The following is a 22,087-nucleotide window of genomic DNA, read 5'->3' on the forward strand; positions in this document are numbered from 1 at the left end:
GACACGTATATTTTATTAGCAAATTGCCTTATTTCCAGATAGATTGTGGCTTTAGAAATGTTTTGATGACATTTCTAGTGAGAAATGTACCCTTAAATTTCATAGTATCCATTCGGTTTATTTAAACAATCTGTAGTTTTTTGTTACAATGTACATTTTTCCGTGGTTGCTATAACCTTTGACACCAAAAAACTGCAAGCCAAAAGCAGATAACTATCCATTCATGGACCGAGTTATGTTGTAATTCTCTTGTTAAAACCTTTACTGTTTTCATCTCCTAACCGTGGTTGGGGGACACAAAGGAGATCCTTACTCTCCAGAGTTGAATGTAGCTCCTCCTCCGGTGTTAAATCCTCAGATAAAAGTGGAACCGCGCAGAAACAACAGGCTGTGTTGGTGTTGGAAAGCTGTACTTTATTAACTACCTGCACTGTAAACATAAACCTCACTTCTTAACACACACACACATCTGCTCCACTGACACGCACACACGCGCGCATCGGCCACGAGCATGCACTTGCTCCCTCACTCAAAATGAATACATTCAAGCCAGACACATCTCACAGCACTTTTCTTTCTCTATTTTTTATTATTAATAATACTTTTATTTATATTCCCTCCAATTGCTACCACTGTGTCGGTCAAAGAACGGCCATGACCGATGTCCAGGAAAACTAATCGATCTTAAAGGATCAAGCCGAGGTCCGACCCACTAGCTTTGATTGACAGACCAAAGTCATTCTGCTGAAAAACGACATTATGAAATAAAAAAGGCCGTTGTGGTAAAGGACAAGAATAATAAAACGTATTTCATAATAATACTACCTTATTTAACAATTTAATGGCCATATTATATATTTGTCTGTTTTTTATCAAAATGGTATTTATTTCAAAATGTTGTTTTTATTTATTTAATTATGACTCTTTTGGGCTTCCATAGCATCTCAACTTCAGGCCATCACGTCATTTCAAAGTTTGTCTGCTCTGCAGACGTATTCCAGACATCCAAAAAAAGACAAAATAAAAAAAGTGTCACATAGCTGGTTCGGACCAAAGACCTTTTGCTTTCAAGCACAGTACCTTACTGATATAGCAACCATAACCACATGCAATTTGGGGGATCTCGGCATGTCACATCAAACTTCATCAGCGAAATAAAAATACATTTAACGTACATTTTAATAACTGTGTTGCACTGTTGTGTTTTGCGAGAGTGTACTGTGAAGGGCAGCTCGTCCACCTGCGCTCGATCTCCGCCGCATGTAGAGAACCAGCCATAATCACCCAGGCAGGCATCGGTGAAGGGTGAAGAGGTGGGTGGGATCGGCTGTGTGTGTCTCTGCTTGTGTATGGGTTGAGGTTACAAGGGGCGGGGTCAATTAGCATATGCGCTAATTTAGATTTAACATTTAGATATAAGATTAAGCATTTAGATATGATATATAACATGTAGATTTAACATATAACATTTAGATTTAACATTTAGATTTAACATTTAACATTCATATATAAGATTTAACATTTAGACTTAGATTTAACATTTAGATATAACATATAACATTTAGATTTAGATTTAACATTTAGATATAACATATACCATTTAGATTTAGATTTAATGCTTTTTTTTTTACCTCTATATATGTGGCTAAATGTTGTGTTAAATGTAGGAAAATATGCTAAATACTACATTTTTACACTTGGCACCCCATACGCTCCAGGCACTAACTTGCTATGAGCATTGCTGTGTTTTGGCCACGGCGGAAGGGGATGGGGGTTATGCTGTCAGACAGACCATCAAACACAATCCTGGCTCTGGTTGATTGTTTTTGCTCGGTCGCGCCACATTCTGGCAATATGCCAAACGCAGCAGGAGCAGTAGGCGGGACTCAATGAGCCTGTTTTTTTTCACACAAACTAGTAGTTTAGTGACAGCTTTAGCAAATATGACAAAAAAACTTTTACAAGAGTTACGGACTGCGCCTTTAAGTACCCCCTTTTCTCTTATTTCTGAATCCAAGTACCCTCTTTTGTAAATAAGTGGAATGAAACAGTATTTGATGCCACCTGAATACATTTCATGTGTATTCTACTCTCTATTTTTCTTTCTCTCAAGTATCCCCCTGTAGTGCCCCCTGAGAAACACTGTACTAGTTGACTAGTAAACCCATTCATAGCAGCACTCTTGAATTAGTGTGGCTAAAAGTGTAGACTAGCTTACTAGTGTAAGGAAAAATAATCACGAGTTAACTAGTTATAGAAATACAATTAAAAAAGGTGGTAGGAGCATGTATCAAGGCTTCCTATTGGCTTCCCAGTCCAAAATGAAATTGAAATTGATTGATTTTTGTTGTTATCCCACCAGCTTCATTTGCACTAGTTCACTAGTGAACATGTTTCCTCAGGAAATGCAGCATGTTAATGTGAAAGTGGATCTTGGTGTGTACATAAACAACATTAACAATGCTTACTTGTCAGGGTCTATTGTGAATTTACATGTCAATTAGTGAGAGCAACCATGTCACTGCTTTAGTTCTTTCTGACTTCACGTTAACATGTACAGCTAGTTGTATCCAGAAAAAATGAGCACGTAAACTAGAAGCACAGCTATTTTTGTATAAGCTATCCATCAGAAAAGATTTTGTATCACGTATCGCTAGGTAACATGGGTAGCAGTCACTCCATGTCGCTGGTTAACTACTGTATTTAAAATAAATTTCCTTCAATAGCACACTAGTAGAATGTGTGTGATAATTAACTTGTGTTTAACTAGTGTTTTTGGCATGTAATGTCAAGGATATCTATTAAATACTCACTCTGCTTTTGATAGCAAACTTCAGTTTTGAGACCCTCTGTGAACACTGTTTCTGAAAAGGATCTTTCTCCAAAAATGCGTTTGTCGTTGCACCAAAACATACATAATTTGCAAGACTATGAACAAGGCTACATAGCTGGATGCATTGTCAAGTAAGCTTGAAACAAAAGCTATATATTTTTTTAAAATTCAACAACTTCATTTGCAAAAAACTTCATCCATCTGTCCGACTCCTATAAGCAGTGAACTTCATCTGGATTAGAGGCATGGGGAGCTGGAGCCTATCCCAATACACAGAGGGTGCAAGTTACACCCAAAGGTTACCAGTCTATCACATGTTAAAGGTCAGGAATAAACTAACATACATGTTTTAGAGGAAACATTCATCTGGACTTATGCAGACTGATCCATAAACCTTGGACATCATGGATTGTCAAGTTGCGGCCAAGAATGGACCAAATTACAGCGTATTGATTCCATTTAACCTATTTTAATTTTGTAAACATGGGCAATAAAACTCAGACAGATGGTAGGGAAAATTTGGATGGTGTTGGATGGTTAAGCAACAGTCACATCCATAACCCAGTACAGCTGTTTATGATTGAAGAGGATTAGGGGCAGGACACATATTTAATCAGGATTAAACTTATTCAAAACCTAAAACTGGATTGCTCCAAAGCCGCTGACTTTAGCCGCTAAATAATTTCAATTATTATGCAACTCCTTTACCATGGAGGTCAGTTGTACCAGCGTCACAGGCAGATCACTCATTATTACCCTCAGTGTCCTTCAGGTTTAACAGAGCAGGGGGAAAGAGAATGAAGACTATCTGTTTTCATTTCTAAATGACTCAAATGTGTCCGTCGAAAGTACCGTGAATCAAAATCACTGCCAAAAGAATGCAGAGGAAAAACAAAGGGACCCAGAGTCTATGTAGTCTAAAAACTCACTCAGCTGTCTAAAGCCTCAGAAATCGTCATTGGCTGTTACAGACAGCCAGTTTCAAGTTGATTTACGCATTTACATTTGATGACATGCAATGATTTTCTTGCTATTTCATCAATGTTATGAGTCAAAGTGGACAATAGAGCTTAAAAAGCAGTTTTAGAATCCCTGTGTCAGATTCCAGACCAGTTGTCAGCAATACAGGTCACGCTAACTGTTTTTACAGATCGAGGGACGCCTGTCACCTTTTGTCTGAGTGAGAGCAAGAAACTGGCCTGCTGCTTACACTCCAAGGCTGGTGAACCCAGCTGCAGTTTGCCGACCACAGAGACATACACATTATGGCAATACCTGCTCTTAAAAATCAGGTATAGTTACTATAATCAGTTATGGAGTTTTCTTCAGATTATCAGAAAGAGCTATGTGTACTTTATGAGTGAAGTATAAATTGTGCAGAGGTGTAAGCATATACTGTTATCTATAGTAGTCTATAGTAGGTCCCAACAGGGCAGGTTTATCCTGCGTTTCCATTACCCTGTTCTCCAGTGGTTCACTTCATATATAAATGGAAGAACTTTGAATGTTGCTTTTAACAATGTAATGGCTAATGCGTCCAACATGTCATGTGGAGTGGCCCAGGGCTCTGTTCTGGGGCCTGTTCTAAACTACTGGTAGTCACGTCAGTGTTTAAATGAAGGATTTTCTAATCTAAGAAAAACAAAAATGGCATTACTCTATAGCTTGATTTTTGTTTTTATTTGGGAATGGCAAAAGCAATATCTCATGTGAAACTTCAATGGTTTAATGCTTTTCCATATATTTATTTGTTTGTGTTTTTGTTACCTTTTCACCCTCAGCACAAAGGTAAATTATAAGTTGTACTCAGTGTGTGGTATTGCAGGTCATAAATACTCATTAGGTGAAGATAGTGGCACTTCAGGGAGACCAGAAAAATTAATGAGAATAAAGAAGATGGAGTGTGTGCCGTTATAATGAGTTGTTAATAAAGCCAAGTCTACAGAGCAAGCTTGGCTGGAACAAGATCTATATTTCTACTTTTAGAGGGGAAAGCAGGGTGGAAGTTAACTGCTGATATTTTAGAATTCATAATAACACAGGGAACCTTCTCATCTACTGCTGTGTGCTGTGACACCCTGTAAGTCATTTAGCATCAACACTCCATCACCACAAAATAATTGCCTCTCCTGTCAAGAGTGATTTTATAGTGAGGTATTAATAGGTTTTAACTAGATATTATGCTTATACTATAATATTTGGAGCAGAAATCTTATATTTGACAATCCTGACTGCTTAAGTAAAGCTAGGTTATGTGTATAAATAAAAAAGCAGGCTAGTAAACATGATTTAATAACATTGTAATTGGCATGCGTCTGAACCACTCACCAGCCATTTAACGTAACGGCCCGATGGTCCTGCTGGAAGAGATGGTCCAAACACGTGCCAGACTGGCACGGTGTTGTGTGTGTCGACTCGACCCGCGTGCAAAATGTGATGACGTTTGTACCGCGCGACGCTTTACTGCACATAAACATCCGCAATGATAGCGGTGTCAGAAGTGCTCGTTAGCTGATGAAAAGGTCAGAGATGGAGCTACCTGAGGATATATGAACGACACCACAGAGAACTCATGGAGGAAGAGGACAACGTGACCGTCAGGACTTCGCTTTGCTCAGCCGACAGCGGGACAGTAACAGAGTGTAGCAGCTCATCATCTGGTCCGGGTATTTCCGAGGGTATAAATATACATATAAACACATATTACTGGTATATTTACCCATATAAACCAGAAAATATGGAAATTGGACATTTTCCTGCGGCAAACGTGTAACATATTACTGGTATTTTGTGAACAGGACACATGTGGGTGGCTATTATATAACCCAGAAAAAAATGGAAATTGGACATTGTACTGATGCTACTGTATAAATAATATACTGAAAAAAAAAAGAAAAAAAAACTATATATATGTATATATACACACATATATATATATATATACAGTTGGTATATCTATATGGTGTTTCAGTGTTCTGGGACACATACTCACAAACTCTGTAAAATCACAACAAACAAAGTGTTTTGGGGAGCAAAGTGTAGTGTATTAATGTATTTATCCAAATGTAACCAAAAACAGAACATCACAAATACAAGCCCAAATAAATGAAATGTCTGAAAGAAAGGGTAATAATTTGCCAAACAAAAATCAATAAGCCAGAAATAAAATGCAACCTTTTGCAAAATTTAACATGAACCTTGAAAACAAAACATTTAAACATTGGGAGTGCAAGGATGGGAATATTATGACAGCAGAACCTGGAACATGACTGCAAATTGTTGCAACTTTTTTTTCATTTTGTGCACTTGTGGCAATACCAATTTTTAGTATGTGGAGTTACTGGTAGTCCTGCACAACTGTAATGAATGTGTCAGAAATCTACATGTGTCCTGTTCTCAAAATACCAGTAATATGTTACACATTTGCAGCAGTAAAATGTCCCATTTCTATATTTTTTGGTTTATATGGGTTAATATACCAGTAATGTGTTTATATACATGTTTATACCCTCAAAATTACCATGGAATTTTGTGTTTTACTCGGACCCCTCATCATCACGTCTCTGCACCACAGCACTTTTCAACAACTCACTAATTTCATAATTTAATTACACTATTTCTACCTTTGTTTTTCTGTTTGCATGTCGTTTGCTTTATATTTAATCAAATGGTTTCTCCAACAGTTGGTTAAATCTACACATTTATACTGTATATAATGCACATGCAGGATGATGTGTAACAATAATCAGTAAAATTAGCTGTAAACACATTTTGTAGAACTAAATATAAGGTTATGCTGTGAACAGAAAGGAAGACGAGCCAGATAATCCTAAACTTTAGAATATAATACAATCCTAACTTTTAATCATAAATATGACTCGAAACAAAAACCTTTGATATTTTTATTGTCACACAATATCTAAGCTTCCAGCGAATAATTTACAAATTAAAAAAGTTCACTGATGGTGACATTGAGATCTCAATGTCACCATCAATGAACTTTTTTTTTATTTCAAGTAAATCACCTTTATTATGCATTATAACAACTAATACAGTGCCCGTCGGTTTGTTTCTTTGGTGTAGTTTTGTGCATTTCTGTTGTCATTTTAGTGTATTTAGTTTAGAGAATTTTGAGTCATTTTCATATTTTTGTTGTCTTTTGGTGTATTTTTCTGTAATATGTCATTTTAGTGCATCTTTTGTATAAGTATTTAGTTTAGTGTACCGGAAGAGAGCTGTGCAGTGAAATAGATACAGTGCCCGTCAGAAGTATGCATTCATGTGGGACCTTAAGTAGAGTTAATTATGGCCAAATGAGTATGTGTTTGAAGGTTAGATGTACAAAGAGGTGTACATACTCTGTGCTCTGTAGTGTTATAAAGGGGTTTATTTGCGGGTGCAAAATACAACAGCGTGTGCGAGTTCCCCGGTTTAATTCTATGGTACATGAACATGATAAATGTGTCTGTTGTTGGTTTTTTTTTAACTCACTTTTATATTTTTTTGTTTGGTGTATTTTTCTGTAATGTATGTTTTTTGAAGTCAATATGTGTATTTGTGTATCTTTCTGTTGTCATTTTATGTATTTTTTGTATAAATATTTAGTTTTGTGTATTTGAGTCAATTTCATATTTTTGTTGTATTTTTCTGTAATGTATGTTTTTTGGAGTCATGTGTATTTTTTATTCTTTCAGTTGTCTTTTTGTGCATTTGTTGTGTTTTATTTTACTCATTTAGTATTAGTATACTTATATAAATAAATACTGTGTATTTGAGACGCTGATAACCAAACTCCATAGTGATTGTAGCGCCAATCAGAAAAACAACTAAACTGCGCAAAACAGAATGTAAAGCTCCAAACTACATGAGTGAGTAAGTAAATTAAAGTATTACCTACAATTCGGCTGTCTTTTTTAAAAAAACAAAAATCATTTTTTACCTTCGAACCGAGTGGTCAGAGCTAAAATAAGACTTTCAACCCTTCAAAGAAATGAAAGCGAGGGTGGTTTAGAAGCCCAGAATTTCATGCATTATTACTTAGCAAACCAAATATTATATTTAACAGAATGGCTAAAACCTGGCTTGAAATAGAACAGCGAGACTGCATACATAATAAACGCTCTGATCTCCCTTTTATCACTGCGACCCTCAAACGTCATAACTGCTTTAAAAACCCACTGATTGCCTCCACCATGACAACGTGGTGGACAATACAAATGTTCAATTAAAAACTAGCATGATGTCTCCAATCTGGCACAACCCTGACTTTAGAAACAGAAAAACACCACTCCATCTAAAATCATGGGAAGAGAGCGGAATTATTCATCTCCAAGACCTGTTCGAAAATGATAAGTTCAGGACATATAACAATCTAACCCAAACATTCAATATAAATAAAAGTAATTTTCTTCAGTACTTACAAAAAACAGACAATCAAGAAAAATACGTCAATAGATCTAATTACCTTACAACCTCTAGAACTGGCTATATATATGAAAAAAATCTCAGCAAAATAAAAAACTCTCTAACTCTAATCACTGACCAATCACTAAATGGGAAGCTGAACTCTCAATCGCCACGAACACCGATTTCTGGACAGAAATTTGTTGTAATACTTTTAAGATGACAAAAAACACATATCAGCTAATTCAATACAAGGTCCTCCACAGATCCCACATTACGCAACAGAAAATGCATAACATGGGCTTCTCCCCAACAGACAGGAACCCAGGGAACAGCTGATTCATATTTACATGCTGTATGGCTTTGTTCCCCAGTTCAACATTTTTGGTTTCTAATTACTGAAAAATTGTCCTCCATTTTGGACTGCAGGATTTCTCTATCTCCAAATCTATGTCTGATAGGAGACCTGACTATGCTTGATCTTTCAGCAAACCAAACGCAATCCATCCTTGCAGCACTCGCCATAGCAAAAAAAAAAAACGGTGCCTGGCTGGGGGTGCTTAGGTTCGCCTGCCTATCGGTCCGTGGCTGGCGGGGTTGATGGCATCCTCTCTCGTCTCGAAGGCCGGGGCCGCCTCCCTGTGGAGGGTGTTGTATCGTGGTGCCGTGCTGGCCTGTGCTGGCCCTGTGGGTGCTGGCCTCTCTCCTGCTTGGCCGCTCCCTGGTTTGGCGGGGCGGGCCGCTCTGGGTCGGGGGGGGGGGTCGCCCCTGGAACGCTGGGGGGTGTGGCTGGTGCCCGGCTGCACCTGGGGGGTGCTGATCTCTGTGCTGGGGTTGGGGTGGGGTTGCTTGGCGCGCCGGGATGATGCTGTTTGCTGGGGGGTGGCTCTAGCTGTTCCGGTGGTCGAGGTCGGTATCGGCCACTTGGTCGGTCAGTTTTGCTAACTGCGGACTGGTGGGTGAGTCCGGGGCGCCTTTGGCTGGGGGCTGCTGTCCCGCACCGAATGTGTGCATTGGGGTGCCTCCTTGTCCTTGCGCTGGCTGGGGCTGTGCGGTCCTGCTGGTTCATGCATTGCTGTCTCAAAATGATTGCACTTCTTGTAGTGTGGACCTTTGACAGCATGTGCAGACAGCATGTGATTATTGGATTAAATTTGTTGATCCAGATTCACTCCAAAATGTTATGGAATCGTCCATTGTACAAGGTCTATCTTTGGTTGGAATTTTTCTAAAAATCCTTAGTAGTAGTAGTTTTGATGAAATCCTTCTTATAGACAACCAAATAAATACATGCTCATGAAAATATTATTTTCTTGGCGGAGGTAACAATGTTTGAACGATTCCAGTCCTGCATGTTTTATTTCTCTCTTAACTCCATTATACTGTGCCTGTCTGCAGTGTTTGTTTTTTTTTTACCAGGTCTTCTGCAGAGCTTGGTGCCACAATCTTCAAAGAAAGGTCTAAAAGGGAAACCTGTAAATCATACAGGACTGCAGCCTTCTAGGACTTCAGTAGCCCACCCCTAATCTGAAACCTGCAGGACTACGACCCTACAGGTAGGAGCCCAGGGAGGTGGAGACATAAAGAAATTAGCATATTTTTCCCAAGTGATCCTATGAGTCCGTAGGAAGATAAGGGTTATTAATAATGGGTTATATTAATTATGATTATTAATATTAGTTCAACTTTGGCCGGGGTGCCACTCCTTTAACAGGAGAAAGATGTCTAAGTTTTTAAACTAAACCCATTAATTTGAAACCAGGGAAGTAGATTCGTACAGGACTCAAAGATTACGTCTAATCTTTTATTCAAAATTCAAAAATTAAAACAGTCTGATTAATACTGATGCAGCATGAATAATTGTTTTAAATGCAAAACTGTGCTTAACAACCAACTTATTTTCACACAGGGCCCTTTTCATTCCAATATAAATAATCTCAAAATGTCATTTTTCTACATATATGTAAAACAGACTTCTGAGGAAACTGAAGTACTTGCAGAAAAGTTATCCCATTTTTACTTATGACTATTAGGTAACCCCAATGCTCCTTAAGGCTGGGATACACTGTGCAATTTTTTCAATCGTTGCACTCAGCTCCAGCTCAAACTGTGCGGCTCAGACGCAGAGCCCGAATGTTTTCACACTGTACGGACCAACACTCTGACATGATCTGACTGCTCACACTGTACGTCGCTTACACGACACGTCGGGGTTTTGTTTCCGGAAATGCAATGTACAAATTAAAAGAAGAAGAAGAACACTGAAGCGTTGCCATTAAAACAGACGAAGAAGAAAAACCCGGAAGTGGAAAGACACTCGCGAATCTCAGCAAAAAGAGCTTATTAAAAAAGAAAAGACGGCAATGTGATGGACCAGGAGCTGACTGGACAGACGTGGGCAATACAGTCCGTCAATTTTATAGCGGTCCTACGGTTTTCGCGCACGCGCAGTGTGAGCGTTTACGGTCAGCCGGTCCGTGGCACTGCATCAACTGTGTGATTCCCTCACGAGGAGAGACTGGATTTCAAACATGATTGATCAGGAGCTGGTTTTGAGGTGTTAATCGCTTCTCGTGACCCCATGTATGCTACAAGATGCACAACACGATTTAGCAGAGCACGATCCCACAAAATAGTCGCACGAGTCGAAAATCGGCTCAAATTGGGCCTGCCTTTACAGGGACACTGTTCCATTGTGTGGCTTTATTTATTACTTATGCACGTTTTTTTTTTCTTTTTTTTTTCTTGTCTGCACATGCTGTCAAAGGTCAACACCACAGGAAGTGCAATCATTATGAGACAGCAATGCATATTTTGTTATTGCAATAAAATACATTGATTTATTTTATTGCTTAATTGTGACCATCACCAGCCCTCCCTAAGGAAGGGTAAGAAATCTTTTATTATAGGGAGGATATAAAAAGGGAGAGCAGTGTTACACCTAAGTGGAGGGGGAGAGGGAAGGGGAGGGTAAAGGGAGCAGGGAGGAGAGACTCAAGGCAGGAAATAGAAAAGGTGGGGAAGAATAGACTGTTCTTTGTATACCAGCATATGTGCAAAAAAAAAAAAAAAAAGCGCTACTGCAAGCCCAGGAACTGCCCTGGGCCCGCAGATGCAGCCAGGTCAGCAGAAAGAGCGGAGGCCAGGGCAACTCCCCCGCGGCCGAGCAACCCCCCAGATGCCCCCAAGATCCCAGGCCAAGAGGCAGCCACCGCCCCCCACACACACATCCGAGGAAGCCCCAAGCAGCCGAGCACCCAGCGCATCCCCCCACCAACCCCAACCCCCAACCCCAAGGCCCCCCGCCAGCATCCAGCCCCCCCCACCCACCCACACCCAAGCACCCAACCCCCTGAGGGAAGGGCCCAGAGAGCCCCCCGCCCGAGACCCCAGCAGAGGAGCCAAGGCCCCCGCCCAGCAGACGGCCAGAGCCGCGCGGAACGGCCAGCCGGCAGGCGCCCGCCGGTGGGCCCAGAGCCAGCAGGGTCGGAAGCAGCACCGAGAACAGCGCCCCCAGGGATGACAACCACGCTCATAGTCGCCGAGGGCACCAAGGGGATGCTGCAAGCTGCCCCGCCGGCCCCCAGACGCACCGACCAAGCACGCCAGATCGCCTCTCCTTGATGCCTCTCCATTCCCCAATGGAGAGGCACTTCCCTATCCCCTGAGTGAATGTATGTGTTTAGTGAATGTATGAAGTGCTATTAAAAAAGGGTGGATGGAGGAGAGCGGTGCTCCCCATCCAGCCTATGTGTATATATGTGTATGTGGTGCAATAGCTCCGGAGGATGGAAGTGGTGGTCCCACCCTCCGGGGGGTGGTGTGTTGAGGTGTAATTAAAATTGGAGGGATTAGTAGGGCAGCCAGAGGTGGGAGTGCCGCCCCCGCGCCACTACTTAGTACCGCAGGCGGCGGCCCCCTCCACCCCCAGCCCCACCATCCAGCCCCCCAAGGGTTGGGTATGTGGTGCAACAAGTGGGTGAGCCAGACCAGCTGGGAGTGAGTGATGTGAAGTGTCCATGTAGGAGGCCTGTCTGGTAGGAGCCCGGCCCGTCCGCACGGGGGGCCACCGGAGAGGGCAGATGGCGCAGACGGGCACACGGCACCGTAGGCCCCAGAGACGCGCCGAGCAGCACAACCGGAGACCCCCCCACGGCACCCCCCCGAACCGCGGCGGCCATACGGAGCACGGCGGGACCCCCCCTCAGGCGAAGCCAGGCACCAGCCACATCCCCCAGCAGTCCAGGAGGCAACCCCCACCGCCAGCCGGCCCAGAGCGGCCCGCCCCGCCAAAGCAGAAGGCGACCACGCAGGAGAGAGGCCAGCTCCCACACCAGGGCCAGCACAGGCCCGCACGACACCACGACATAGCACCCTCCACAGGTGGGCGGCCCCGGCCCCCCTGACGAGAGAGGACGCCACCAACCACCCAAGCAGGGCCACCCTGCCAGCCACGGACCGATAGGTAGGCGAACCCATGCTCCCCCAGCCAGGCACCGCAACCCCACATCAATGTCGCCAGTAGAGCCCCCCCCACCCACGGAGACCACCCCCAATCACCCCCGATGCCAGCACAGCCCGGAGGACAGCAGGCCCCAGCCAACAGCCCCAACCCGCCCAAGGCGGCGCGGCACCTCGCCGAGCCGCAGCCCGTCCCCAGGCAGATGGTGGGAGGGCGCACCCTGAGACGCCGAACCCAGAGACCCACCCCCGGGGCACCCCCGCTCAGACACGGCACCCACGGGGCCCGGCGCCCCCAGCCAACAGACCAACCACCCCGACGCGGATCCGCCAGGACAGGAGCCACCGGCCGCGCCCCCACACACACCCACCTAGCACGGCCCAGGGGAGGCCCCAGCGTGGGCGAGGCCCCACAACTCACCCTTCCCTCCCCCCGAAGCTACACAAGCCGGCCCCTGCGGTCCCCCAAGTGAGCCCCCGAGGAGGAGGGGGAGGGGGCGGCCCGGCCCACCGCGCCAGCGGCACGCTCAGCGAAGGCGCGCCCCAGGGAACCAGGCCAAGGCGCCCAGACCGGCCGGCGGAGCAACCCACCGCACCACCCCGCCACCCAACAACCCAGGACGCAAGTGCAATGTAAAGGTGAATTTCAACAACACTATCTACATTTTCTGAAAAAAAGATAACTGAATGTTGCATGAAGAAATGCAGGAAAAATGTTGAGAAATGTAAAATAACTTACAAAACAGTGAAAAATGCTAAAGCATGTTTGGGGAAAATCAAAGAAAGTTGACATAAGTTTAAAAGGCTCGAGAAAGGAGAAAAACTCAGAAACATTGTTGAAAAAATTCTTAAAGTTGTAAAAGGTTCAAGAAGTTTAAAATGTTTTAAAAAGCTGTAAAAGCTCAAACATATTAAAATGGGTTGAAAAACATTGACATAGGCTAAACGAATAGATAATAAATAGTTTTACACATACATGGTGAATAAATTATGTGCGGAATTATTTTTGTAAATTGAATCATAAACGTAAAATAATAGAGATATCTTGTGCAAAGTGACACTGTCTGACTGTCTTAGAAATATGTGAAATCAATTTAAAGGGGAGAGAAATCCTCTTCTTTTAACATTTTAAGTTTATATGTGACAATTCATATGTAAAGATCTTCATGTCATTTAAAGGGAAAAGGTCTACAGCATCCTTAAAGCATCTTTGTAGAAATTAGACTGCCCTGTGGAAAGCTTCTCTGAAATAGTTTAAAAGTGAATAATGGAACAGCTCAATTTGAGAGCATCACATGTGAAAAAGAAAACATCTTATCAGTGGCAGGAAGTGAAAGCAATGTATTGTGGTTAATATGAATTGAATGTGGGGGTGGAAAGCCCACAGCTGTATCTCCTTCATTAGTCCTCACAGAACAGCATGAGCATAAGGAACAGGGACACTAAGATTTGTGGATACGTCCCAAAGGACTTTTAACCTTTCCTGTGGAACTGCAGTATTTTTCAGAGCAGTGAGCGTGAGTCACTTTGAGACTGCGAGTCCTCAAAGTTTTCAGCTGACCATTAACCCCCTTGGAGTTTGTTTCTGGAAAGCATCTTCCTCTGACTGAATGCAATTTCATGAAGTTGGAAATCAGCAGATGAGAAAAAAAACAGCTAATCTTATCTCACCTTTGTGTCGCTATCATTACTGGGCTGATAACAAAGAGAAGAGAAATGCCACACTAGTCAATTGTTTGCTTGGCCTTGCTGGCTGCAGACCTATATAGGTAGTTAGCGCCCTGGCACGCTGCAAATCAAAGGAAATCCGTGCCTTGTTATCTCGTTGTAGCTTTACCCCAGCCTTCGCTTGGAAGTCGTATCTCTAGCTTTGAAGTCTGAGCCACTGGCAATGTCTGAAGCACTGCAGCCATCAAGTGAGTCCCTCTTCATTAAATCCTTGAGCTGCTTCTAATTACAGGGTGTATCAAGAGGCATTTGGTGCTAAGCACTGGGGCATGGAACAATGTGCAATAACACAAAAGACAAAAAAAAAATCACAGGGGAGAGTGGGGACACCAAGCAGGAGTGTGTCCATAACTAACTGCTATGTTAAGAGGCTGAACTCAATAACAACAGACATTCAAAGCATTTGTTTACTGAAATTAATTAATAATAAAACAGAAACTGGATACATGAGCGAAAGTAGACAATATGGTTTGTTGGCACGCTTTATCTGCATGACGCACAGCCACTTCTTTGTTGGTTGAAGTCTGCCTTTACTGATGTTTCCTTGTAAGTTTGCAGATCTGCAGCAAGGGATTGTGGGGTGGATGTCATCTGTGTCTTTCATCCTGAAACTCTCAGTTTCCTTGTCACCGACACTCCTGCTCTATTTATATATTGTAACCATAACAACTAGTCTCTTCCCTTTGCCAAATGAGAATAATTCCTGTCACTATAGGTGTCTGTGCATCAGAAGAATCGGGTGCTGAAGATGATGTGATGTGCATGTTTATTTCATGACAATTGCAGCAGTTTATTAATCAGGAGTTAGATTGTTTTATTGGGGAGAAAGTAAAGAAAATGTGTCATTGTAAGGCTTACAACAAGTACTTGGTTTTTGTTTAATGAAAAACTGTCACAAGACTCCTGTCAGATTGACTGACAGGAGCCTTTGAAGAGGAGCACTGATGTTTTATTTGTAGTTTAGTTTTCACCTGCTTTGTTTCTATTTCATAGACAAGAGAAAGATTTGTTAAAAAGAAAAAAATTAAAAGAAAAGACAAGAAAGTTAACTTTCACATTTTAAGCAGTGAGTTTTTCACTGCGGTTTTGCTCTTCTTGTCTCTTAATTATGAAACATAGTAATTCACAACATGCTCATTCAAAGTAATTTAAAGTGATGTCCAACTTAAAAGTTGATCAATACATTTTAAACAAAAAAGTTATCTTACGTTGGTACTGCAATAGATTGCATCAGTGGTAGTTCATTCACCTTCGTGAGTGGTATTTCGTCTCTCTCTCAAGCTCTCCAGGATTTTTGATCAGTGCTAGTTTTTGCCTCCACCTAACCGGAATCTCTCTCTCCTCTCTTCCAGTGCTTCCAAACTCCTCCGCCTCACTGCCAGCAACTGCACCTCTGCTCCCAGCTTCCCAAGGATCATTTCAAACGCTGTACCGCTTCATCTCAGCTCAACCTACAATAAACCAGTCATTCTGTGAAGCTCACACCTCTGTCTTGCTTTTGGGTCCACCTCCATGTATACTAATCCTGACAGAACAAACTGGCCAAACATGTACCCAGCTAACGCAGACTCCATCAAAAATGCCATCAGCTCAGAGGAAGAGCTTCGACATAGTCTCTTAGAGACCCTCCAGCACCTGTAATTACAGGTGCAGAATATCGACTCCAAGGTTTCCCAGTTATCCCCCTGAGCTATGGGACCTGTGAGTAATGTGTCTGCTTCGGGTTTCTCTTCTCTCCTCCGGGAACCATTTGTGCCTACTCCTGAGCGATATTCCGAAGAGCTCAGTACATGTAGCTGGTTTTTGTTAAATTGTCAGCAGCACTCTAGTTATCCTTCTGATAAAGTTAAGATAGCTTACAGTATTCATTTGGTGCAAGGCAGTGGGCAACCACTTTATGGGACAGACAGTCTAAAGTTTGCAGGTGGGATGAGCCTGCTTTAATGTCAGTGGTTTCACGGAACCTTTCCGAGGAGCTCAAAGAAGAGCTCGCAACTCGAGGTGAGCCTTACTCACTCGAGCAGTTAATTTCTTTAGCTATTAGGGTTGATGGTCGGCTCAGGGAACACAGGAAGGAACGGACAGCCAGGGCCAACAGGATAGCCCCTCCCACTGAGTCTCAAATCACTGCTTTTATGCTCCCTGTTGATTTGAAGGAGCCCATGCAGGCGCGTCTTGACACTTTGGAACATCAAAGCCATATGGAGATGAGGTTATGTTGGTATGGTGGTTAAGCAGAAAACTATCCCTCCAGTTGCCTGTTAACATCAGTACCAGGCCTTTCTTCATCAAAGGACTTGTAGCTGGTGTCAATACCATCTGCGCTTTATGGATCCCTCCACCAAGAGCTGCTGGAAAACCCATCCATCCATCCTCCCTCTCACTCTCCCACTCTTAGAAAATTAATTGCACATCAAAAATGGGTGTTTCAGGGGGTCCTGCTGACCACTCCCTACAGTATGCTTAAACCTTTCTATGTAGCTTATGGAAAAGATCCCTTTTTGCTTTGGGCTTTCCACGCAGCAGAGTGGAAGAGCAGAGAGGTCCCAGAACAGAGCCTACCCGCCAAATCTAAACTGCACGCTATAAACAATTTGACAAAAGTGATGCTGCACAGCAAATTCAAAAGTGTTAAATTTTTGGTGTTGGTAGACTTTGTACAAAAGCAGAGTTAATTTTACTCTAAAAGAGTCACATTATTTTTATGTAACTCTGGGGTGTATAATATTAGTAGTTAAAATCGAGTGTTAAAACAGAGTGTTTCTATATCAAATCTGGAAGTGTTACAATGGAAACAATAACTCTTGACTTTTTAACTCTAAACTCCCACAGTGTCTATAACACTAAAAGAGTAAATTTACTGACTCCACCCCCAGCATCACAGGTTCTCACCCAAGCGACCGAAGCGAACATTCAGAACAATTTGCTTTCCACATGACTGAGGTGTTTTCCACGCTTGGCAAGTCATTTTAATCTGAAATGTTTTTATTTGTCATTATTATTTTGGGCTGAGACCAACCTGTGTGATAGGCATTAACCACATTGCTTGGTGATATCTGGTTTAGCACACCGAAGTTCATTGTTTGCGGGCAAAACTATAGTTTTAAAAAACCGTGCAGATGAACGTTCACATTTTTGGCTAATTTAAATACAGTAGTCCCTCATTTATTGCGGGGGTTACATTCTAAAAATACCCCGCAACAGGCGAAATAGTCAGCTTTGTTTTTTAAATATTTTTATACATATTTTAAGGCCGTAAAACCACATTTCTCTCTTGTTTAAATACTCTCACAGTTCAAAACTTTGTAGATTTTAAAACATAAACCTGTTTTCAAACATACAGGACTTCAGAGTCACACTGCTAGTGATCAGACATTGATGCTGAATTCAGAGTCTTTGTTGACAATGACGTCAGGCCATCAACACAGACACTGGTCTGTTCACCCATTCAACCATGGAGTAGAAGCTGTGTGTGACCACCTGGAGCTGAATGACACAGCGTTTATAACCGGGACCGGACTAGGAAGGATTAGGTGTGGAGGAGAATCAGCGAGGAGGTGGTAAACGCAGGTAAAAGTTCTCTCTGCACTGAGCTAGCATAGCATTAGCCGCTAATCACACCGGCTTTTTTCACTGGTGGTTTATGAGAGGAGAAAAAAGAGCACAGCTCCTCACTACAGCAGACAGTGAAACTCACTGAGTTAGATGTGTCGCTGGTGGGTGAACGCAGCATTAGCCAATCAGGACACAGAACACAATGCGCGTTCAAACACTGTAAAAAAAATGCATCCAATTTTGCATTGTAAAAAATCCGTGAAACAGCGAGGGACTACTGTACACCTAAAGCAATTTTCAGATCGTGAATGGCCACGACTTGAAGACAGATGTTCTGATTGGGTTCTCCGTTAACATCTAGATCCCTTCAGATCCTTGTGCACACGGTTTAGGTAAAAATAAAAAAGGTTGAGGTTTTGTAAATATTTCAATAACTATTGTCTGTGTGCGTTGATTAAGAGAGCACAATTTTAACAAACAACTTCTGTTCTCTGTTATTGTTAAGCACTTTGTGATTTTTATCTGCAAAAAACACTATAAATAAATGTTATTTACTTACTTTTGAGTATAAAATTGCCTTTAAAGATGGACAATAATATCTACAATTGTCTTCTTGGGCTTACACAACTTCTGGTTCATAATGGTTCTGTTTTTTAATCTCCACGCAGGAGATGCAAAGGTGGAATATGGGGGAGTGCAGAAGTACATTAAAGTTCCACAAAGTGATGAGTGCTTCCATTTCCTCCTGTTTCTTCAAGAGGTTTGTATTTATGTGCAACTTAAATTGGTATAGACTAATTACATATGAGTGAACAACTTGAATTGGTGGTTTTAATAGTTAATGACAGTTTAATTCTCCTAATTTATTTCAGTTATGGAGAAATTCAACTTTCAGTCTCAACTCTTCACAGAGGGTGGACTTATCCTGATGAACACCCATGCATAATGTATTGAAAAAATAATAATAATGAAAATGCTGTTATTTGCATTGACCAGCTCACATATGTCAGACCCTTTGATAAGCAATATTCTAATGAAAGTGAGAGCATGTACATTGTTCCATATTGTTACATGTTTTACAAATTGCTTTCTAATTGTGATGCATGTTTTGAAATAAATGTATTTCAGAAAATCATTGCCCCTTAAATGTTTATTTCCTAGGGAAATTCTAAAAGTTAAAAACAAAATGTATACCTTTTTTAGTATTATTTACAAATAACTCTTATGTAGTTAAAAGAAAAAAACTTGACATTTAATTAGAGTTAAGGTACCAACTCTCAGAAAAGAGTTAAATTAACACTCTCTGGGGTGGACCCATATAGACACTTTAAAAGTGTTGAAATCAAATCTGACAGTGTTAATTTGGGCATGCTGGATTTGCTGTGTGACTGAAATGAGTCCAACATCATAGAAATTTACGAAATAGTTATAAAAATACACAAAATGATGCAGAAAAAACGCGAAAAGGCAACAACAATAGCAACACAAATTTGCTATAAAAAAACACAAAACCACTAGTATTATACACAAAAATAACAGAAAAATATACAAAATGACAACAATAATATACTATGGAACAATGAAAAAAAAAAACAACTCCAAAAAACTCGACAACAAAAATGCACCGTAACAGAAAAATACACAAATGGACAACAAATACAAAAAAATACGCAAGTAGAGCTAGCTCAGCACCACCAGCTGACAGTAGCTGTTAACAACTGACTAAAGTCAGAGGGAAACATACTAAATGGAATGAGGGCGTATTTGGAAGTGTAGCGGCGGCGCACTGGCCTTTGTACTCCTTAGTACGTGTGATGTTTGCACAAGTTTTAATACCACTAAACCTTTTGTGACTCTGCCTCAAAATGACAAAAAGACACAAAATGACAAAAACTATATAACTAAAATGGCAACAAAAACCCACCAAACCCTTTATTCTTTCCTGTATGAATGCTGAGATTGGTTATTATTGTAAATGCTGACATGAATGTTGATAATCTAGCCCTGTGATCATCAGACAATCACAATTTTTTAACTCCCACTGTGATAAAAGTTACCCGTCTCGGGCCCAGGGCATGTGGTGTGACAATCAGTATCACTTGTTTCTACCCAGTTCATCTTTTACTCATTAGACCTTCAAAATATATTGTATTACCAATAATACCTAACTAATTTTTAATTCAACCAAATACATGCTGCTGTAGGCTTCTTTATTAGGTACAAATAGGACATGTTTGGTAAAATCATGCGCAATTATTCCCACAGTGGCACAAGGAAATTTTGGCTAAATAGAAAGTACTGGTTTAGCTAACCTCCCTGGAGCTCAGAGTAAGTGGTGTTTTGCTGAAGATAGGTGAAACCATTGTTTGACTTAAAGCTGGTCCCGACATCCCAGATGCCTTAGCAAAAACTAATTGCTCTCAGAGGGACCAATCCTGTGGTCACACCTAAATGAACTTGACCCAAGCACACCACGGGGTAAGAGATTGTCTCTGCCATTCAACATTGTCTCAGCATCCTCGTGACAAGTTTGATTTTTTTAATAAAATCAACCATATCCTGAGTTCCTAGGAGAGAAGAGTGCACAAAGAGGGCAAGGCATTTGTCTTTGCCCTGTAAGGTAAAGGCTGCTTTTTCTAAACTGGAGTGATGGGAGAAAATAAACAGCATAATTCATCTTGCAATGTAACAGCAGTGAGGATTAAAACTGATTATCAAAATCTTATTTCTGAAAGTGCCCTGACCTTGTTTGTATTTTTTTTTTTTTTTTTGAAGAGCTTTAAAAGATTAAGCATAAATGAGTCACACCCTCCCATTTAGGAGCTGGAAATAGTATACAGAGGGGTCAGACTGAATTAATCCTCCAAAACACATTAGTAAACCAAGCATAAGGTTGAACAATAACACAATTTGTTGATTATTCAGAATGAAAAAACAAATCCTTTTTTTGAATTGCATTTTATTTCAGTAAACCAAAAAAAAAACCCAAAAACAAAGTTGACTCACACCTCCATAATGGTTTAGTTATAGCGCCAAATACAACACATCATCTTAAGGCATTTATCACATACTATAAAGTTATATTTAATGCAAATGAGCAAGCATCAGTGACGATGGAGAGGAAAACTCTCTTTTAAAAGGTAGACATGTTCAAGAAAACTAGACTCAGGTGGCAGCCATCTGCTGGGCTGGTTGGTGTGAAGAGGAAGACAGAATAGGATAGAGAGAAAGAACATCAGAGCAACACAAGCTGGTCTAACTACAAGCCACAGATCAGGAACAGTCATCGCCAACACCAGGGCATCTAGACAGAAGGATATAGAGTGGTAGAAAAGAGAGGAGAAAGGACAGACTGGGCAGAGAGATAATATGTTGCAGCATCTACATTTACATTCAATCGGTTTAATGCCCTATTTAATCCTTTTTGGTTTGCAAGATAATGAAAATATGGATAGATAAATCTAAAGTGGAGAGAGAGCAGGAGTGAATCTGGACTGTAAAATCCTCAAGATGAAGAATTCCCTTCAGGGTTAGGATTTAGCGCATGTGTCAAACTCAAAGCCTGGTGGCCACATTCGACCCCTTAGAGCATTCAAATCGGCTCAACAGAAAAAGGTTCAAATGAGAGAAAGCATTACTCACTGTGTAAACTGCCAAATAATTCAGTTGTAGATATCTCATGCTGGGGTTACACAGAGCCCCAACACGTTACGAATGTCAAATCTGAGTGATTCGTGTCACTCGCAACAAAGCTCAACCTAACTGCAGAAGGTCCGTAAAAGCACTTAGCATCCATGGAACATTTTTTGACGTGTCAAAAAATCGATGAATACCAAGAATGTAACCATATTCGTAAGAGTGCGTAGCAGCGCCTGAACATTCATGTCTCTCTGTGCTGATCTGTTTTGGCACGTAGCAGAGCTTGAAAGCTCACTTCATTACCTACCATTTCAAGACGCCACAGCTTCATGTGCTCCGTAACGTAACACATCACTTCCTGTTTCCACATTGGGCTGTATCATTTACATGAGCTGATGGAGCTGAACTGTCCAAGATGTAATGATGGGATGAAATTTAGTGTCTGTGTGGAGCCAAACTTTTACCCAT

This window comes from Gouania willdenowi, chromosome 3 (assembly GCF_900634775.1).
Source record: "Gouania willdenowi chromosome 3, fGouWil2.1, whole genome shotgun sequence".
Classification (NCBI taxonomy): Eukaryota; Metazoa; Chordata; class Actinopteri; order Blenniiformes; family Gobiesocidae; genus Gouania; species Gouania willdenowi.